The sequence below is a fragment of the Bos indicus genome, chromosome 23 (genome assembly GCF_029378745.1).
Source record: "Bos indicus isolate NIAB-ARS_2022 breed Sahiwal x Tharparkar chromosome 23, NIAB-ARS_B.indTharparkar_mat_pri_1.0, whole genome shotgun sequence".
In the NCBI taxonomy this organism is placed as follows: Eukaryota; Metazoa; Chordata; class Mammalia; order Artiodactyla; family Bovidae; genus Bos; species Bos indicus.
The window spans coordinates 9,032,292-9,049,065 of NC_091782.1; the positions used below are offsets into that span (position 1 = coordinate 9,032,292).

General features: G+C 46.0%; 1 pseudogene; it reads left to right on the forward strand.

Annotated features, from left to right (window-relative positions):
• Positions 1-369: 369 nt before the first annotated feature.
• Positions 370-8,060, forward strand: LOC109576551 (heat shock factor protein 1 pseudogene; annotated as a pseudogene).
• The last annotated feature ends 8,714 nt before the right edge of the window (positions 8,061-16,774 follow it).

Sequence of the window (16,774 nt, forward strand, 5' to 3'; positions counted from 1 at the left end):
GTGCAAACTTTCTGCAAAACAGGGCCAAACCACACAAATCTGGCCTTGGGGACCTCAAACCCAATGGAGAGCAGAGGAGGCTCCATACTGAATACAGAGACTTTTATTGATGGGAGGCCTATATCCCAAGCAGTGAACCCGCAGCCTCCTTTCCCCAGCTGGGTCCCAGAAGACCGGCAATCCACTTTCAATCACCCAGGAGTCTGACGCTTGGAGGCAACTGCCTCCCTCAAGGGAAAATACCCACAGATACAGACGTTTGAATGTGATTCAAATAAAAATCTTTTAAAAGTTTTTACTGAATGTGTTATTATATTGTTTCTGTTTTACGTTTTGGTTTTTTGGCCACAACGCAGGTAGAATCTTAGCACCTCGGATCCCTCCTCCACCCTGCATCAGAAGGTAGTCTTTACTGGACAGCCAGGGAAGCCCCTGATTCAAAACTTTTAAAGTCTGGATTGTCTCTCAATAACTCACAGTAAGGCTACTAGTTCCCACCTGGATACCACAGTGGCCCACCAGCTTGCCGGTGGCTTGCTTTTAAGCAGGAGTTTTCAGGTCAAGATCACTAGACATTTAAGGGAGATTTTGGACAGGAACAAAAAAATTAAAATAAAAAGCAACAAGGAGGAGAGCCGGCGGAGCTGGTGGGAGCGCGCCTGTTGCAAGATGGTGGCGGCCACGCGGTCCCCGCCGGTCGCGGGGCCGCTACCGGCAGCGGCTGCGCTGCCTCCGGTCAGACGGATCTCCATCTCACCGACGGTCCCTGGCTCAAGCGGGCCCAGCAACGATCCGGCCTTTCTGGTCAAGCCGTGGACCCTCCTGAGCGACCCCTGACAGACACGTGGAGCTGTGTCCACGTGCTCGACCAGGCTGGCTGGCTGCCTGAGTCCCCGAGCAAGGCGCGGCCAGCCTCGTGCGGCTGCTCGACCCCTGTGGCTTCCGGAAGGTGGTCCTCATCGAGACCGGCAGCCGGGTCAGGCCAGAGTCGATGACCCCGAGTGCCAGCACCGCGCTTCCTGCGCGGCCAGGAGTAGCTCCTGGAGAACAATCAGGAGGGAAGTGACCGTGCGTCCACCGAGGAGTGAGGACATAAAGCTTCGCCAGGACAGTATCACCAGGCTGCTGACCGCCTTTCCGTGGATGAAGGGGAAGCAGGAGAGCACGGACCCCAACCCGCCCCGCATGAGGCAGAGGACGAGGCCCCGTGGCGGGACGTGGCCGGCCTGCAGCAGAAGCAAGCCAGGCCGCAGAAGGCGGTCGACAGGCTCGTCCACGTTCTCATCCAGTTGGCGCGTCCAGCCGGATCCTGCAGGTGATGAGAACGATCCCGGTGATGCTGAAGACGGCGGCTCGGCACATCCCAAGCCCCAGAATGGCTGGCAACACTCCCTGGAGCAGGTCCACTACAGCCCCTATGAGGCTCCCGCCTGGCCTCCCCAGATGCTGTTGCCAGCTCTCGACCCATCATCTGTGACATCACTGAGCTGCCCCCAGCAGCCCCTTGGCAAAGAGAGTCCCCTGTCCAGCAGGCCCTTGGTTGAAATCAAGAAGGAGCCCTCCCCACCCCCCAGGTCACCTCAGAGTCCCTGGGCCAAGGATTCCAGTCCTCTGTGATGGGGACTCCCTTGTCTCCAGTTCAGTTCAGTCACTCATTCGTGTCCAACTGCAGCATGCCAGGCCTCCCTGTCCATCACCACCTCCCAGAGCCTACTCAAACTCATGTCCATCGCCTCCCTGATGCTATCCAACCATCTCATCCTCTGTCGTCCCCTTCTCTTCCCACCTTCAATCATTCCCTGCATCAGGGTCTTTTCCAATGAGTCTGTTCTTCGCATCAGGTGGCCAAAGTATTGGAGTTTCAGCTTCAGCACCAGGCCTTCCAATGAATATTCAGGATGATTTCCTTTAGGATGGATTGGTTGAATCTCCCTGCGGTCCAAGGAACTCTCAAGAGTCTTCTCCAACACCACAGTTTGAAAGCATCAAATCTTCGGTGCTCAGCTTTCTTTATAGTCCAACTCTCACATCCATACACGACTACTGGAAAAGCCATAGGTTTGACTAGACAGACCTTTGTTGGTAATGTCTCTGCTTTTTAATGTGCTGTCCAGGTTGGTCACATTCTTCCAAGGAGCAAGCGTCTTTTAATTTCACGGCTGAAATTGGTCACATTCTTCCAAGGAGCAAGCGTCTTTCAATTTCACGGCTGAGTCACCAGCTGCAGTGATTTTGGACACCATTCTGTGGGAGAATCTGAGCCTGCCGCCCAGGCCACATCAACCACACCCTTTACAGATGGGGGGTTGGGGGGAGCGCCCTCCCCACAGTCCCTGCCCCTCCCAGCCCCGCCCCCGTCCCCCATCAGGTGCCTCAGCCTAAACCACCTGGACAGTTTGGCTCACTCCCCGAAGAGGCCTGGGGGCGCCCGTCTCTTCCCCAGCCCCTCCTGCTGTCTGCATTACCGAGTCCAGTCAGGGACCGAGCTCAAGGACCACTTGGATCCACAGACTCCAACCTGGATGACCTGAAGACCAGGCAGACTAGGCACGGCTTCCACGTGGACACCAGCACCCTCCTGGATCTGTTCTGCCCCTCGGTGACAGTGCCCGACAGGAGCCTGCCTGACCCGGGCAGCAGCCTGGCCCGCAAGCCCCCAGGCCTCTGGAGCCAGAGAACAGTAGCCCTGACTCCGGGAAGCAGCTCCTGCAGGCCCCAGGCTCTGTGACGGCCAGCAACCTTCCAGTGCACTTCGAAATAAAGGAGGGCTCCTGCTTCTCCCAGGGGGAAGACCACGGAGGGGATCCCACCATGTCCCTGCTAACTGGGAGGAGGGCCGGCCTGTGCCCTTCCCCACCCCTCCCAATGCAGGGCTGGTCTCAGGAGCCTGGTAACTGGTCTGCCATGGCCCCCAGTCAGCATCAAGGGCCACTCCTGTGTGCCATCTCTTGCTTGGCACTTCACAGCCACACTCGGACTGACCACTTCAGGTAGAACTGTATTTTGGACTTTTTGCATGAGAGATACCCCCCCGCCACACACACACCTTTTGCCTTTCTCCTTCCATTGAGATGTTGTCTTTACTCACTCAGTCGTGTCCAACTCTTTGTGACCTCATAGACTGTAGCCCACCAGGCTCCTCTGTCCTTGGGATTTCCCAGGCAAGAATACTGGAGTGGGTTGCCATATCCTTCTCCAGGGGATCTTCCCAACCCAGGGATCAAACTTGGGTCTCCCACACTGTGGACAGATTCTTTACCACCTGAGGCACCAGAGATATACAGATACGTGTGTGGATGGACACACGAGACAGGCAGAGATCTATGAAAGTCTGGGCTCTGTCTGTGGCTGGGAAAAAAAACAACACGGAGGAAACAGAGAAGAGGGAAACGCCTCATAAATTATAATAAACTTCCTCATAGATAAGCTAGAGTATCTATGAAAGAAAAACAGGATGCTGTAAAAAAAAAAAATTAGCAAGAAGGTACAGTAAGATGATCAATAGTATATGAGAAATAAAACCTTAAGTCCAATTTTAAGATCTAGATTTGATTACTTCTTATGATGGAAAGAAGCTACTGGCATTTAAAAAACAATTGTCATTATCCTTAGCTCAAGCAACCAACAAAAGTATGTACCTTCTTTTTTGTTAAAAAAACAATAGTCATTATCCTTAGCTCAACCATCCAACAAAAGTATGTACCTTCTTTTTTGTCTTGAAAATGACTGAAATCTCTAAAGAAAGAAATGTACCTTTCTCCAAGAAATTCTTTCTCTGAGAAATTCTTGTGAGTACCTAGTTAACTGGAGAAATTGAATTTCGCCCTAAGTATTGAGGAGGCTCTTTAAGGCATATGCAGTTAAAAATTAAAAGCTGTCTTGTTAAACCTTAAGTACGGCCTTCTAGGGGGAAGGTGACTTCTCTGTGTCTCTGAGATATAAATGTCCCACACGGTCTTACTAGGTTGCTCTATTGTGTGTGTGTTTGTTTATATTAGGCCTAGAAGAGGTCTTATCCTGTTCTTACTCGGTGGCCAAATGATGGATCCTTTTAAAATTAGAGAAACTAATAAATTATTAAATATAGAGCTTTCTCATTGTAAACAACTGTTGTGTTGGTACCTATAAAACACCAGGGTTTCCTTGGTGGCTCAGATGGTAAAGAATCTGCCTGCAATACAGGAGACCTGGATTAAATCCCTGGGTCGGGAAGATCCCCTGGAGAAGGGAATGGCAACCAACTCCAGTATTCTTGCCTGGAGAATCCCATGGACAGAGGAGCCTGGTGGGCTACAGTCCATGGAGTATAGCAAAGAGTTGGACACGACTGAGCAACTACACTGAGAAATTATTATGTTTTAATTATTTAGGAATTGTATTGATTTGACACTGCAAATATTTACAAAAGAACTCTTCCTATTGAATACAGAGCATATGTGCAAAATCCCAAAGGAGGAAAGGCACATCCCCTGTTTTGTTTTGTTTTGTTTTGTTTTTTTCTGTTCTGTACCAGTTCACCTCTCAGGAGCCAAAATCTTTTACTGGTTTCTTTTGCATCTTCCCAGATGAAAGTGAAAGTGAAAGTGAAAGTTGCTCAGTCCTGTCTGACTCTTTACAACCCCATGGGATTCTCCAGGCCAGAATACTGGAGTGGGTAGCCTTTCCCTTCTCCAAGGGATCTTTCCTACCCAGGAATCGAACTGGGGTCTCCTCCATTGCAGGCAGATTCTTTACCAACTGAGCTGTCAGGGAAGCCCTCTTTCTGAATACAGGCAATTTATTGGAAACAGTAACAAACTTTATTTTTCTGGGCTCCAAAATTACTGGAGATGGTAACTGCAGCCATAAAATTAAGAGACACTTGCTCCTTGGAAGAAAAGCTATGACCAACCCAGACAGCATATTAAAAAGCAGAGACATTACTTTGCCAAGAATGGTTTGTCTAGTAAAACCTATGGTTTTTCCAGTAGTCATGCATGGATGTGACACTTAAACCATAAAGAAGGCTGAGCACTGAAGACTTGATGCTTTCAAACTGTGGTGTTGGAGAAGACGCCTGAGAGTCCCTTGGACTGCAAGAAGATCAAGCCAGTCCATCCTAAAGGAAATCAGTCCTGGATATTCATTGAAAGAACTGATGCTGAAGCTGAAGCTCCAATACTTTGGCCACCTGATGTGACGAGCTGATTCATTGGAAAAGACCCTGGTGCTGGGAATGATTGAAGGTGGGAGGAGAAGGGGACGACAGAGGACGAGATGGTTGGATGGCATCACCAACTTGATGGACATGAGTTTGAGCAAGCTCTGGAAGTTGGTGATGGACAGGGAAGCCTGGTGTGCTGCAGATGTGCAGTCCATGGGATCGCAAAGAGTTGGACACGACTGAGCAACTGAACTGAACTGAACTGACTGTGAAGCTAATTATGTTTCGGCATCAGAGTCCCTTCCTGGGCTTCCCTGGTGGTTCAGTGGTAAAGAATCCACCTGCAATGCAGGAGACCGGGGTTCTTCAGTCTCCAGGAGACTGGAGAAGGGAATGGCAACCCACTCCAGTATTCTTGCCTGGAGAATTCCAAGGACAGAGGAGCCTGGCGGGCTTCAGTCCACGGAGCTGCAGAGAGTTGCACACATCTGAGCGACTAACACACCAGGGTCTCTTGCTTGCTTGGGCCCTTCCCAGCCATTGTACCTAATTTTATATTTGTGCTTTTGGCATTCTTTTTCTTAGAAAGGGCCACCAGAATTGTACAATTTCAGAGCCCCCAGACCTGGGTCTGTCAGCTTCCTGGGTCTGTCTGCCTTCTCATACAACTGTGGATTTACATATATTCTGTATAAATTACATAAATACTAGTATATCATGCTCAGTGTTCTTTGCCTTTGTTTTTTACATTTCATATCTTGAAATCAATATTTACAGAGTTGTCTCATTTTTAACCATTGTGTTACATTCTATTGTAGGGATAAGGGTCCTTTTATTTAACAGTTCATCTATTGAGACATAATTGAGTTATTTCTAGTATTTTACCAACACACACGGTGCTGCAATGAAGGTCCTTGTGTGTAATTCATGGTCAGGGTGACTGTACCTGCAGATATCTGGGGTAGTTCTTGCTTGTAATAGCACTCCCTTTGAGTGTCAAAAAGTCCAGCGTAGATGTATATTCTTTGAAGCAGAATTGCTTGGTCAAAGAATATGTGAGTGAAGTCATTCAGCCATGTCCGACTCTTTGCGACCCCATGGACTGTAGCCTATCAGGCTCCTTGGTCCATGGAATTCTCCAGGCAAGAATACTGAAGTGGGTTGCCATTTCCTTCTCTAGGGGATCTTCTCGACCCAGGGATTGAACCCAGGTCTCCTGCATTGTAGGCAGACGCTTTACCATCTGAGCTACCAGGATATTTAATTTCATATTAAATAACGGATATTTTAAGATTGCCATCTATAGAGGTTGCATTGTACCCTTCCATCAACAATAGGTGGACAGGAAATTCCAGTAGTTAAGAGGGCCAGTAGTTAAGACTCTTTGCTTTCATTGCCGGCTGGAATGGACAAGGAAAAAAAACCAACAATGTGTGGACAGTATGAACGGTACTAATTTCCTTCCCTGGCTCCTGCCAACTGAGCTTGTTATCAAGCTTCTTTACCTGTGTCTATCTGATGGCAAAAAAGTGTGTCACTGTTATTTTAATTTACATTTTAAAAGTTGGGAGTAGAGACTTCCCTTGTGGTCCCTACAAGGGTGGTTAAGAGTCCACCTGCCAGTGCAGGGGATGTGGGTTCTATCCCTAGTCCGGGAAGATCCCATGTGCCCCGGGGCAACTAAGCCCGTGTGTCACAACCGCTAAAGCTTGTGCACACCCAGAACCCATCGTCTGCAGCAAGAGAAGCCGCTGCGACGGGAAGCCTGCATACCACAACAAAGAGTAGCCCTGCTCGCTGCAGCCAGAGACAGCCCGGGCGCAGCAACAAGATCTAGTGCAGCCGAAATAAATTAAATAGATCAACGGTTATTTTTAAAGTTAAGAGTGAAATTAACTATTTTGATTTCAATCAAATTAAAAACCATTTGAATTTCCTTTTCCATAAATAATCTATATCCTTTGCCCGTTTTTCTATTGGTTGTCAATATTTTTCTTATTGATTTGAAAGAGATGTTTATGTTTTGGGGAGTGCTGCCTGTAATTTAGAAATAACTTTGGGAAAGTGAAGGCTAGAGGTCACAGTGTACAGATAAAGATTATTTTAAGCCCGTGCTTCTCAAACTGGTTTACACACACACCAGGAAATGCTTCTCAGTGTGACAGGGAACAGAGTAGATGATGTTTAATAGCATCAGCTCTGGAGCCAGACTGCCTAGGTTCATATTCTAGCTCTACATCTTGCTAAGTAACTTTGGACTCATCTTTTAAGTTTCATGGACTCAATTAGCTATTCATAAAGTAGATAATAATCTCTGCTTCACAAGATGGGAGTCAAAGAGCCTATGCCAAGAAAAGTTGGCTTGGAAAACCAAAATAAACAATAATTCTCATCCTGTTATTTGGATTTTTTTAAGAAAAGAATCATAAGGAGCTTTCCTAGTGGTCCAGTGGTTAAGAATCCGCCTTGCAATGCAGGGGACTCTGCTTTGATCCCTGGTCCTGGAAGATTCCACTTGCTGTGGAGGAACTGAGCCCGTGTGCCGAAGTACTGGGCCCACCCTCTGGAGCCTGCATGCTGTAACTGCTGAGCCCACATGTCACAGCTAATGAAGCCCGTGCACCCCAACAAGAGAGGCCGTTGCAATGCACTGCACTGCATGCATTGCCCACGCACCGCAACTAAAGAGCAGCCCCCACTTGCCACAATTAGAGAAAGCCCAAGTACAGCAACGAAGACTCAGCACAGCCATAAATAAATAAAGTTTAAAAAGAAAGACTCAAAAGGACACACACACACAAATTAAAGCAAGATAAGAGTATGCCATGCAAATTTTTAACTAGAATCCACCTGGCACAGATAACTTCTTAACAGACTGTATCAGTTAGCTAATTGCTGTTTTCAAAAAAAAAAAACCAAAAAACCCCAAGCCTCAAATGGAGTCACTTATGCTAAGTCCTGGACCTCCCTGGTTGCTCAGCTGGTGAAGAATCCGCCTGCAAGGCAGGAGACCCTGGTTCATTTCCTGGGTTGGGAAGATCCCCTGGAGAAGGGATAGGCTACCCACTCCAGTATTCATAGGCTTCCCTGGTGGCTCAGACAGTAAAGAATTCGCCTGCAATGCAGGAGACCTGGGTTTGATCCCTGGGTGGGGAAGATCCCCTGGAGGAGGGCATGGTGACCCACTCCAGTATTCTTGCCTGGAGAATTCCCATGGACAGAGGATCCTGGCGGGCTACAGTCCATGGGGTTGCAAAGAGTCGGACACGACTGACTAAGTCGGACACGACTTAGCACAGTGAATGCTAAGTCCCACCAAGACTTAGTATTGGGATGGCTAAAAACTTTGTTCAGATTTTTCCGTGAGATGATATAGCAGTTTCAGCTTCTCCCTAGAGTGGACTTTTAAACCAATTACTCTGAAATTACCTGAGCAACCCTTGTGAAGCAATCAGCTTGATAAGACCCACTGCCTTCCCATAAGGCAAGGGGATCATCCCTGGAAAATTCACTTTTAACCTCCTTGTCTCACCCTCCTTCGGCCTCCTTCTGCCTGTAAAATCTTTGCATCTTGTGCATCTCCTCAGAGCACACTTCTCTTTGTTTGTCTGTTTGGGGTGGGCATGCTGTGGGACTTGTGGGATCTTAGTTTCCCGACCAGGGGTCAAACCGGGGCCCATGGCGGTGAAAGTGCAGGGTCTTACTCCAGGGAATCTTCCTGACCCAGGGATCAAACTCACGACTCTCGTGTTTCCTGCATTTTTTTGGCAGGCAGATTCTTTACCACTAGCACCACCAGGGAAGCCCCCTTAACCCCTGGACCACCAGGGAATTCCCTGAGCACACTCCTCTTTGTTAGATAGGGTGCTGTCCATTTCATGAATCATTGAATAACGCCAATTAGATCTTCAAATTTTCTCAGTCCACTTTGTTTTATTTAACACTGTGTATCTAACTACCCCAAAATTTAGTGTCTTGAAACAACCATACAGTTAGGTCACCCTTCTGTGAGTCAGCAGTATGAGCTGGGCTCCTGCATGAAATTCTTGTAATCTCAGCAAAGCTCACTCCTGGACAGCTCTGCTTCTGAAGGTTGCCTGGGCGTGGATGCACTGATAAGAGGTGCCGGGGCCACAGGGCCAGTGATCCAGAAGACTAGCCTGAGTGTGTTTTAGGATTGACAGCAGAAGTGTACAGAGCTTTCTGAGGCCTTGGCTCAGAGCTGGCATAAGGTTGCTTCCACCTCGTTTTATTGACCAAAGCCAGTTATAAGGCCAATCCAGATTGCAGGAGTGTGGCAAGAAAGCTCCACCTTTTGATGGAGTAGCTGCCAAGAGCATGTTGCAAAGGGCCCAGAAAATAGGAAGTGAGGAGAACTGCAGCCAATTCAACACCTATGTAAATTCAAAGCTTGGGATATAGAGTGTAGGTAGGAGGTAGCTAGCAATCACGGGGCTATACAAACCCACAAACATCCCACAGAGCAAAAGTCAATCCGAACATCTGCCACAGCCAGAGGAAACCAAAACCACTGCTGGTCTGAGCTGGTTATTAAGTGAAGCGTTTCCTCCCCTTGCTTCCCTGCCTCTGGCTTTGATGGGTACGGTGGGATGCTGAGTGAGGCTGGAAAGAAACACACAAAGACGCCAGCTGCGCTGTCTTTGTTCCTCAGCACAATTTTCCAAGTCAAGCTTATCTGGGAGAGAGAGCAGTGAGCAGTTCTGAAGAGACATCTCAGTTCCCTGCCCAGGAATTGGGTTGTTCTTGCTGTTGTTCAGTTGCTAAGTCATGTCTGACTCCTTGCAACCTCATGGACTACAGCACACTACGCTTCTCTGTCCTCCACTCTCTCGGAGTTTGCTCAAATTCATGTCCATTGAATCAGTGATGCTATCCAACCATCTCATCCTCTGCTGCCCCCTTCTCCTTTTGCCTTCAATCTTTCCCAGCATCAGGGTCAATGAGACAGCTCTTTACATCAGGTGGCCAAAGTACTGGAGCTTCAGCTTCGGCATCCGTCCTTCCAATGAATATTCAGTGTTGATTTCCTTTAGGATGGACTGGTTGGCTCTCCTTACAGTCCAAGGGACTCTCAAGAGTCTTCTCCAGCACCACAGTTCAAAAGCATCAATTCTTCAGTGGGTTGCCATTTCCTCCTCCAGAGGATCTTCCTGACCCAGGGATCAAACCGGTGTCTCTTGTGTCTCCTGCATTGGCAGGCGAATTCTTTACCTCTGAGCCAGCTGGGAAGCCCCTTAAACCTGGGTAGCCTGGATGAAAACCAAGAATCCTAGCCACTGGACCACCAGGGCTTGAGGATAGGAGCAAAGTCATCCTGGCTTCCTCCTTAGGCTCCCCCACCCCACCCCTACCCCTGCCTCCTTTTGAAAGTAAGAATGTTTCAAGGAGGCAAAAACTGTGAAAACAGGGAAAAGTTTATTATTAGAAACTAAGTTTATTATTAGAGAGACAGCATAATAACATGTGGGAAAGCACAGAGAGAAACTGTTTGTTTATTTAAGACAGAAGCAAGGCAGAAATACACACCCAGAGAGGAGTGGAGGTGTCCTGAATGAGGAGCACAGCAAAGAGGTAATTTAAATCTCTTATGCAGGGTAGTCTTTCCAGGTCTTTGCGAGCATGCGTTGCACGGCTGCTCAGTCACGTCTGACTCTTGGCGACTCTATGGACTGTAGCCCACCAGGCTCCTCTGTCCATGGCATTTTCGAGGCAAGAGTACTGGAGAGGGTTGCCATGCCCTCCTCCAGGGGATCTTCCCCACCCCGGGATTGAACCCCCGTCTCTTTTGTCTCCTGCATCGGCAGGCAAATTCTTTACCACTGAGCCCCTGGGAAGCTGTGGTCTTTGTTCACATGTGGCCAATTTTACATGTTTCTGTTTTCACAACTGACTGGTCCTTGGACCCTCCGCAAGAGGGGCGTGCAATTTTCCGCTAAGATGGATTCTACCACAGTGGCATGTGGGTGCATGTCCACACCTATTATGGAGTTGGGCCCCCCCTTTTTGACTCGCAAGAAGCCTTCCTGTCCGTGTGCAGACAGGGTTTTCCTTGACCTCAAGGGAGGGCACCTAATCTCGTTACTTCTGCAGAGCTCAGCTTCTGCCACTAGCTTTGTCCTCGGAGTGTCTGGGTGAGAACAAAGCTTGAATTTTACTCTACTTGACAAACACCAGCTGTCCAGCCCAGGGGTCCACGTATCGCCTGTCTCAAAGCCAGTGATAGCTGGCCTAGAGATGAAATGTAATTTAAGATGAAGTGTAAAGGGCTTTTTATAGAGATAGTGGGTAGATATGTTCTGTGGCCTTCCTGAGTTGTTCAGAGGCAGAGAAAGGAGTAGCTCCACAGGGCAGGTTCTCGGGAAAGTGGCGGCAAAGGATAAAGCTGTTATCTGATTACAACCTCTAAGCCCACAGACTCAGTGTACTGCTATAGAAATAATAAGCATAGATTTTAGTAAATGATATAAAGGAAATAAAGAGCATGAGAGAATTATTGCTTCAGAGGGTGGGGAGGCATTGGGTTTCGTGACAGCGTGGCCTGGAAAAGGCTCCCTGAGGTGACTTGAAGTTGGAGAACGAACTATCTCAGTGATTCAGGCAGAGGGACCGACTCGTGTCAAGTCCCAGGATAGGGAGGACCTTGGCACATTCTCAGACAATGACTTGCTTTTTCTAACTCCAATTTTATCGGATAAAAAGCATTTTCTTACTGCAATCCAGAACACACATGCATCCAAAGCAAAAATTTCATGAAATTCTCCTTCTACATAAAATACTAAAACGCACTCTTGTATTTTCTTTTACTTCAGGTTCACTGAGATATGATTTACATACAGTAAAATCACCCTTGTTATGTGTACAGTTCCATGTATCTTGATAAATGAGTACAATCACAGAACCACCACGACCAACACGTGGCACATCTCCAGACCCCTCAGAACTGCCTCCCGCTCCTTTGCACTCAGTCCCCTCCCCTAACGTGAAGCCAGGGGCCAGCACTGATTTGATTTCTGCTCCTACAGATTTTTAAACATAGTTTTTCTTGATGTGTCTATTTATAGGTTTATATGATTTTAATGGTCTTTTCAAATAAATTGCTTTTGGTATCACTGATTTTTCTCATTTGTTGTTTCTGTTCTCAGTTTTACTGATTTCCTCTCCAATCTTCCTTATTTCCTACTTCTTCAGTTCACTTTGAATTTAATTTGCTCTCTTTTTTTTTTTTTTGGCCTCTTAAGGGACATAGATTAATAATTTGAAACTTTTCTTATTTTCTAGTTTAATATTTAAATTTCCATTTAGGCACCACTTTGGCTATACCCCACACATTTTGATATATTGTGTTTCTATTTTTATTCAATTCAAAATATTTTCTACTTTCCCTTGTGACTTCCTCTTTGACACATGGGTTAATATTTAGAAGTGTGTTGTTTAACTTACAAATATTTGAAAGATTTTCCAGATATTGTTCTAATTTAATTCAGTTGTGGTCAGAGAACATACTTTTTATGATTTTAGTTGTTTAAAATTTGTTGAGGCTGTTTTATGGCCCAGACTATGATTGATCTTGCTGAACCCTTCATGTGCTCTTGGAAAGAATGTTGTTTTTCTGTTTGGTGGAAAGTTCTATAAATGTCAATTAGGTCAAGTTTGTTTAGGGTGTTCAGGTCTTTTTATCTTTGCTGAGTTTTGGTCTACTTGTTTCATTGATTCCTGAGACAGGAGTGTTGAAACCTCCAGCTATAATTGTGGGTTTGTCTATTTTGATTTTCAGTTCTGTAAGTTTTACTATTCATATTCTGGAGCTGTGTTCAATGCATGAATATTTAGGACTGTTATGTTCTTCATGAGTTGATTCCTCTTTATCCCAGGTAACATTCCTTACTGTGAACTCTATTTGTCACATATTAATGTAGCCCCTCTGCTTTCTTTTGATTAGAGTTTCATAGTGTATCTTTTTGCATCCTTAACCTAAATATAGCTTTGTATTTGATGTGTTTCTTGTACAAAACATATAATTTTGGTCTTGTTTTTATTTGTGTAACATAGTTAAAAGTAAATTAGGTAACTCATAAAGTAACAGAAAATATTCACAATACATCTTGACAACAATAGACCAATATAAAAATAGGTGTAAAAATAAAAAACAAGTTGTATATTTATGACTTGTACACTTTGGGTAGGCATGTTATACTTCAATAAAAAATTTCAGGGACATCCCTGGCGGTCCAGTGGTTAAGACTCCATGGTTCCACTGCAAAGGGTGCAGGTTTGACCCCTGGTCAGGGAACCAGAATCCAACATGCTGGGTGGCACAGCCAAAAATAAATAATTTTTAAAAAATTTCAGTGAAGAAACTGAAAAACAATGTCATATAATTTTATGAGACTTTTTAAAAAAATCAGTAGACTGCTGATCCCTACTGGTACCTCATTTTCGGTTTAGAAGTCCCAATCTTATTTCGCTTAGCTGTTTATTTTGGTATTAATTTCATACTTTTATATTTTTAATCAACATTGTCATTTTTAATCAATTATTCATGTACTTAGTCTAAAGATTCAAATGGTTAGGATTCAAACGCTTACTCCCACCCATCTATCCACTTCTCCAGTGCAACATAGCTCATTTTAAAAAACTATTTATTGAATTATAATTGACATACAATATATTATATTGGTTTCAGGCATAGAACATAGTGATTTGATATTTTTTATATTACGAAATGATTACCATAAGTCTAATTACCACTTGTCATCACACAGAGTTAGTACTATATAGTTCATTTTGCTTAAATGGATATTCATCATTAACACATTATGAGTGCACAAGTGTTCAGTTCAGTTCAGTTCAGTCGCTCAGTCGTGTCCAACTCTTTGCGACCCCATGAATTGCAGCACGCCAGGCCTCCCTGTCCACCACCAACTCCCGGAGTTCACTCAGACTCACGTCCATCCAGTCAGTGATGCCATCCAGCCATCTCATCCTCTGTCGTCCCCTTCTCCTCCTGCCCCCAATCCCTCCCAGCATCAGACTCTTTTCCAATGAGTCAACTCTTCGCATGAGGTGGCCACAGTACTGGAGTTTCAGCTTTAGCATCATTCCTTCCAAAGAAATCCCAGGGCTGATCTCCTTCAGAATGGACTGGTTGGATCTCCTTGCAGTCCAAGGGACTCTCAAGAGTCTTCTCCAACACCACAGTTCAAAAGCATCAATTCTTTAGCGCTCAGCCTTCTTCACAGTCCAACTCTCACATCCATACATGACCACAGGAAAAACCATAGCTTTGACTAGACGGACCTTTGTTGGCAAAGTAATGTCTCAGCTTTTGAACATGCTATCTAGGTTGGACATAACTTTCCTTCCAAGGAGTAAACGTCTTTTAATTTCATGGCTGCAGTCACCATCTGCAGTGATTTTGGAGCCCCCCAAAATAAAGTCTGACACTGTTTCCCCATTTATTTCCCATGAAGTGAAAGAGATGGGAATACCAGACCACCTGACCTGCCTCTTGAGAAATCTGTGTGCAGGTCAGGAAGCAACAGTTAGAACTGGACATGGAACAACAGACTGGTTCCAAATAGGAAAAGGAGTACGTCAAGGCTGTATATTGTCACCCTGCTTATTTAACTTCTATGCAGTGTACATCATGAGAAACGCTGGACTGGAAGAAACACAAGCTGGAATCAAGATTGCCGGGAGAAATATCAATAACCTCAGATATGTAGATGACACCACCCTTATGGCAGAAAGTAAAGAGGAACTCAGAAGCCTCTTGATGAAAGTGAAAGTGGAGAGTGAAAAAGTTGGCTTAAAGCTCAACATTCAGAAAACGAAGATCATGGCATCCGGTTACTCACTAAATAAACTCTCCTTCCCCTCGACCTAAGAATTGCCTTTGTGTGTATTGTTTCTATATTCTTACCATTAATTCAACTTCCACATATCTCCTAGTATGTATTTCTCTTCCATTTGTTCAAACACATCAAGTCATCTATCACATTTTCTGAGTGAAATTTCCTCTTGAAGCCTCTGACCGTCTCCTATGGGAACTGGCTGCCCTCCAGGCCTGCTGAACAGCTGTGGTCTTTGGAGTCTCCATTCACTGTCTTTCTGGGAATCCTCTTCGTCTTCTCTTGTGTTCCATCTCCTGCTTCACGCATATCAAGAATTCTTTTTTGTTTGTCTCCTAGTTGTGGTAGAGCACATCCTGTAAGTTTCCAGAGCAGAGATACGTGAGAAGCAAATGCTTTGAGACTTTGTACATCTGGAAGTGTACCTATCCTCCTCATGAACCAATTAATAGTTTGGTTTGGTATTGAATCTTAGATTGGAAAAAATTTCCTAGAAAATTTGGAGGCGTTGTTCCGCTATGTTTTTTATTTCAATGGATGGAATTCTTGCTCTTGATACTTTGTGTAAAACCTGTTTTAGGGAACTTGCCTGGCGGTCCAGTGGTTGAGACCTTGTGTTCCCACTGCAGATGCAGGTTTGATCCCTGGTAGGGATGGCACCCCACTCCAGTACTCTTGCCTGGAAAATCCCTTGGACAGAGGAGCCTGGTGGGCTGCAGTCCATGGGGTCCCTAAGAGTCAGACACGGCTGAGCGACTTCACTTTCACTTTTCACTTTCATGCATTGGAGAAGGAAATGGCAACCCACTCCAGTGTTCTTGCCTGAGACTCCCAGGGACAGGGGAGCCTGGTGGGCTGCCGTCTATGGGGTCGCACAGAGTCGGACACGACTGAAGCGACTTAGCAGCAGCAGGGAAACTAGAGAAGGCAATGGCACCCCACTCCAGTACTCTTGCCTGGAAAATCCCATGGACAGGGGAGCCTGGTAGGCTGCCGTCTACGGGGTCGCACAGAGTTGGACATGACTGAAGCAACTTAGCAGCAGCAGCAGGGAAACTAGAATCCCGCATGCTGAGTGGCGCAGCCAAAAAAAAACAAAAAATAAAACTGTTTTAGCCTCTCTAGAAGTTGATAAGGTCTCTTTTTTCACAGTGGTGAATTCAAAATGATCTAGCTCTGCATGCATGCTAAGTAGCTTCAGTCATGTCCAGCTGTTTGCAACCACATGGACTGTAGCCCACCAGGCTCCCCTGTCCCTGGAATTCTCCAGGCAAGAATACTGGAGTGGGTCGCTATCCCCTCCTTCAAGGGATCTTCCCAACCCAGGGATCGCACCCACTTTTCTTATGTCTTCTGCATTGGCAACAGGTACTTCACCACTAGCACCACCTGGGAAGCCCAATATAACTCTAGAACTAATTTTGTTTAATGTACTGGGCCTCGTCTTTCTAGAAACTCATCCACCAGTTCTGGAAATTTTCTTAAATTATTTCTTTGGTTATATCCTTCCAAATGTTTTCTTTTCTTTTTAAAAAATTATTTACTTTTATCAGCTCTAGAACTGAGTCACTGGAAAAGACCCTGATGCTGGGAAAGATTGAAGGCAGAAGGAGAAGGGGACGACAGAGGATGAGATGGTCGGATGGCATCACCAACTCGATGGACATGAGTTTGAGCAAGCTCTGGGAGTTGGTGATGGACAGGGAAGCTCGGTGTGCAGCAGTCCATGGGGCTCGCAAAGAGCTGGACACGACTGAGT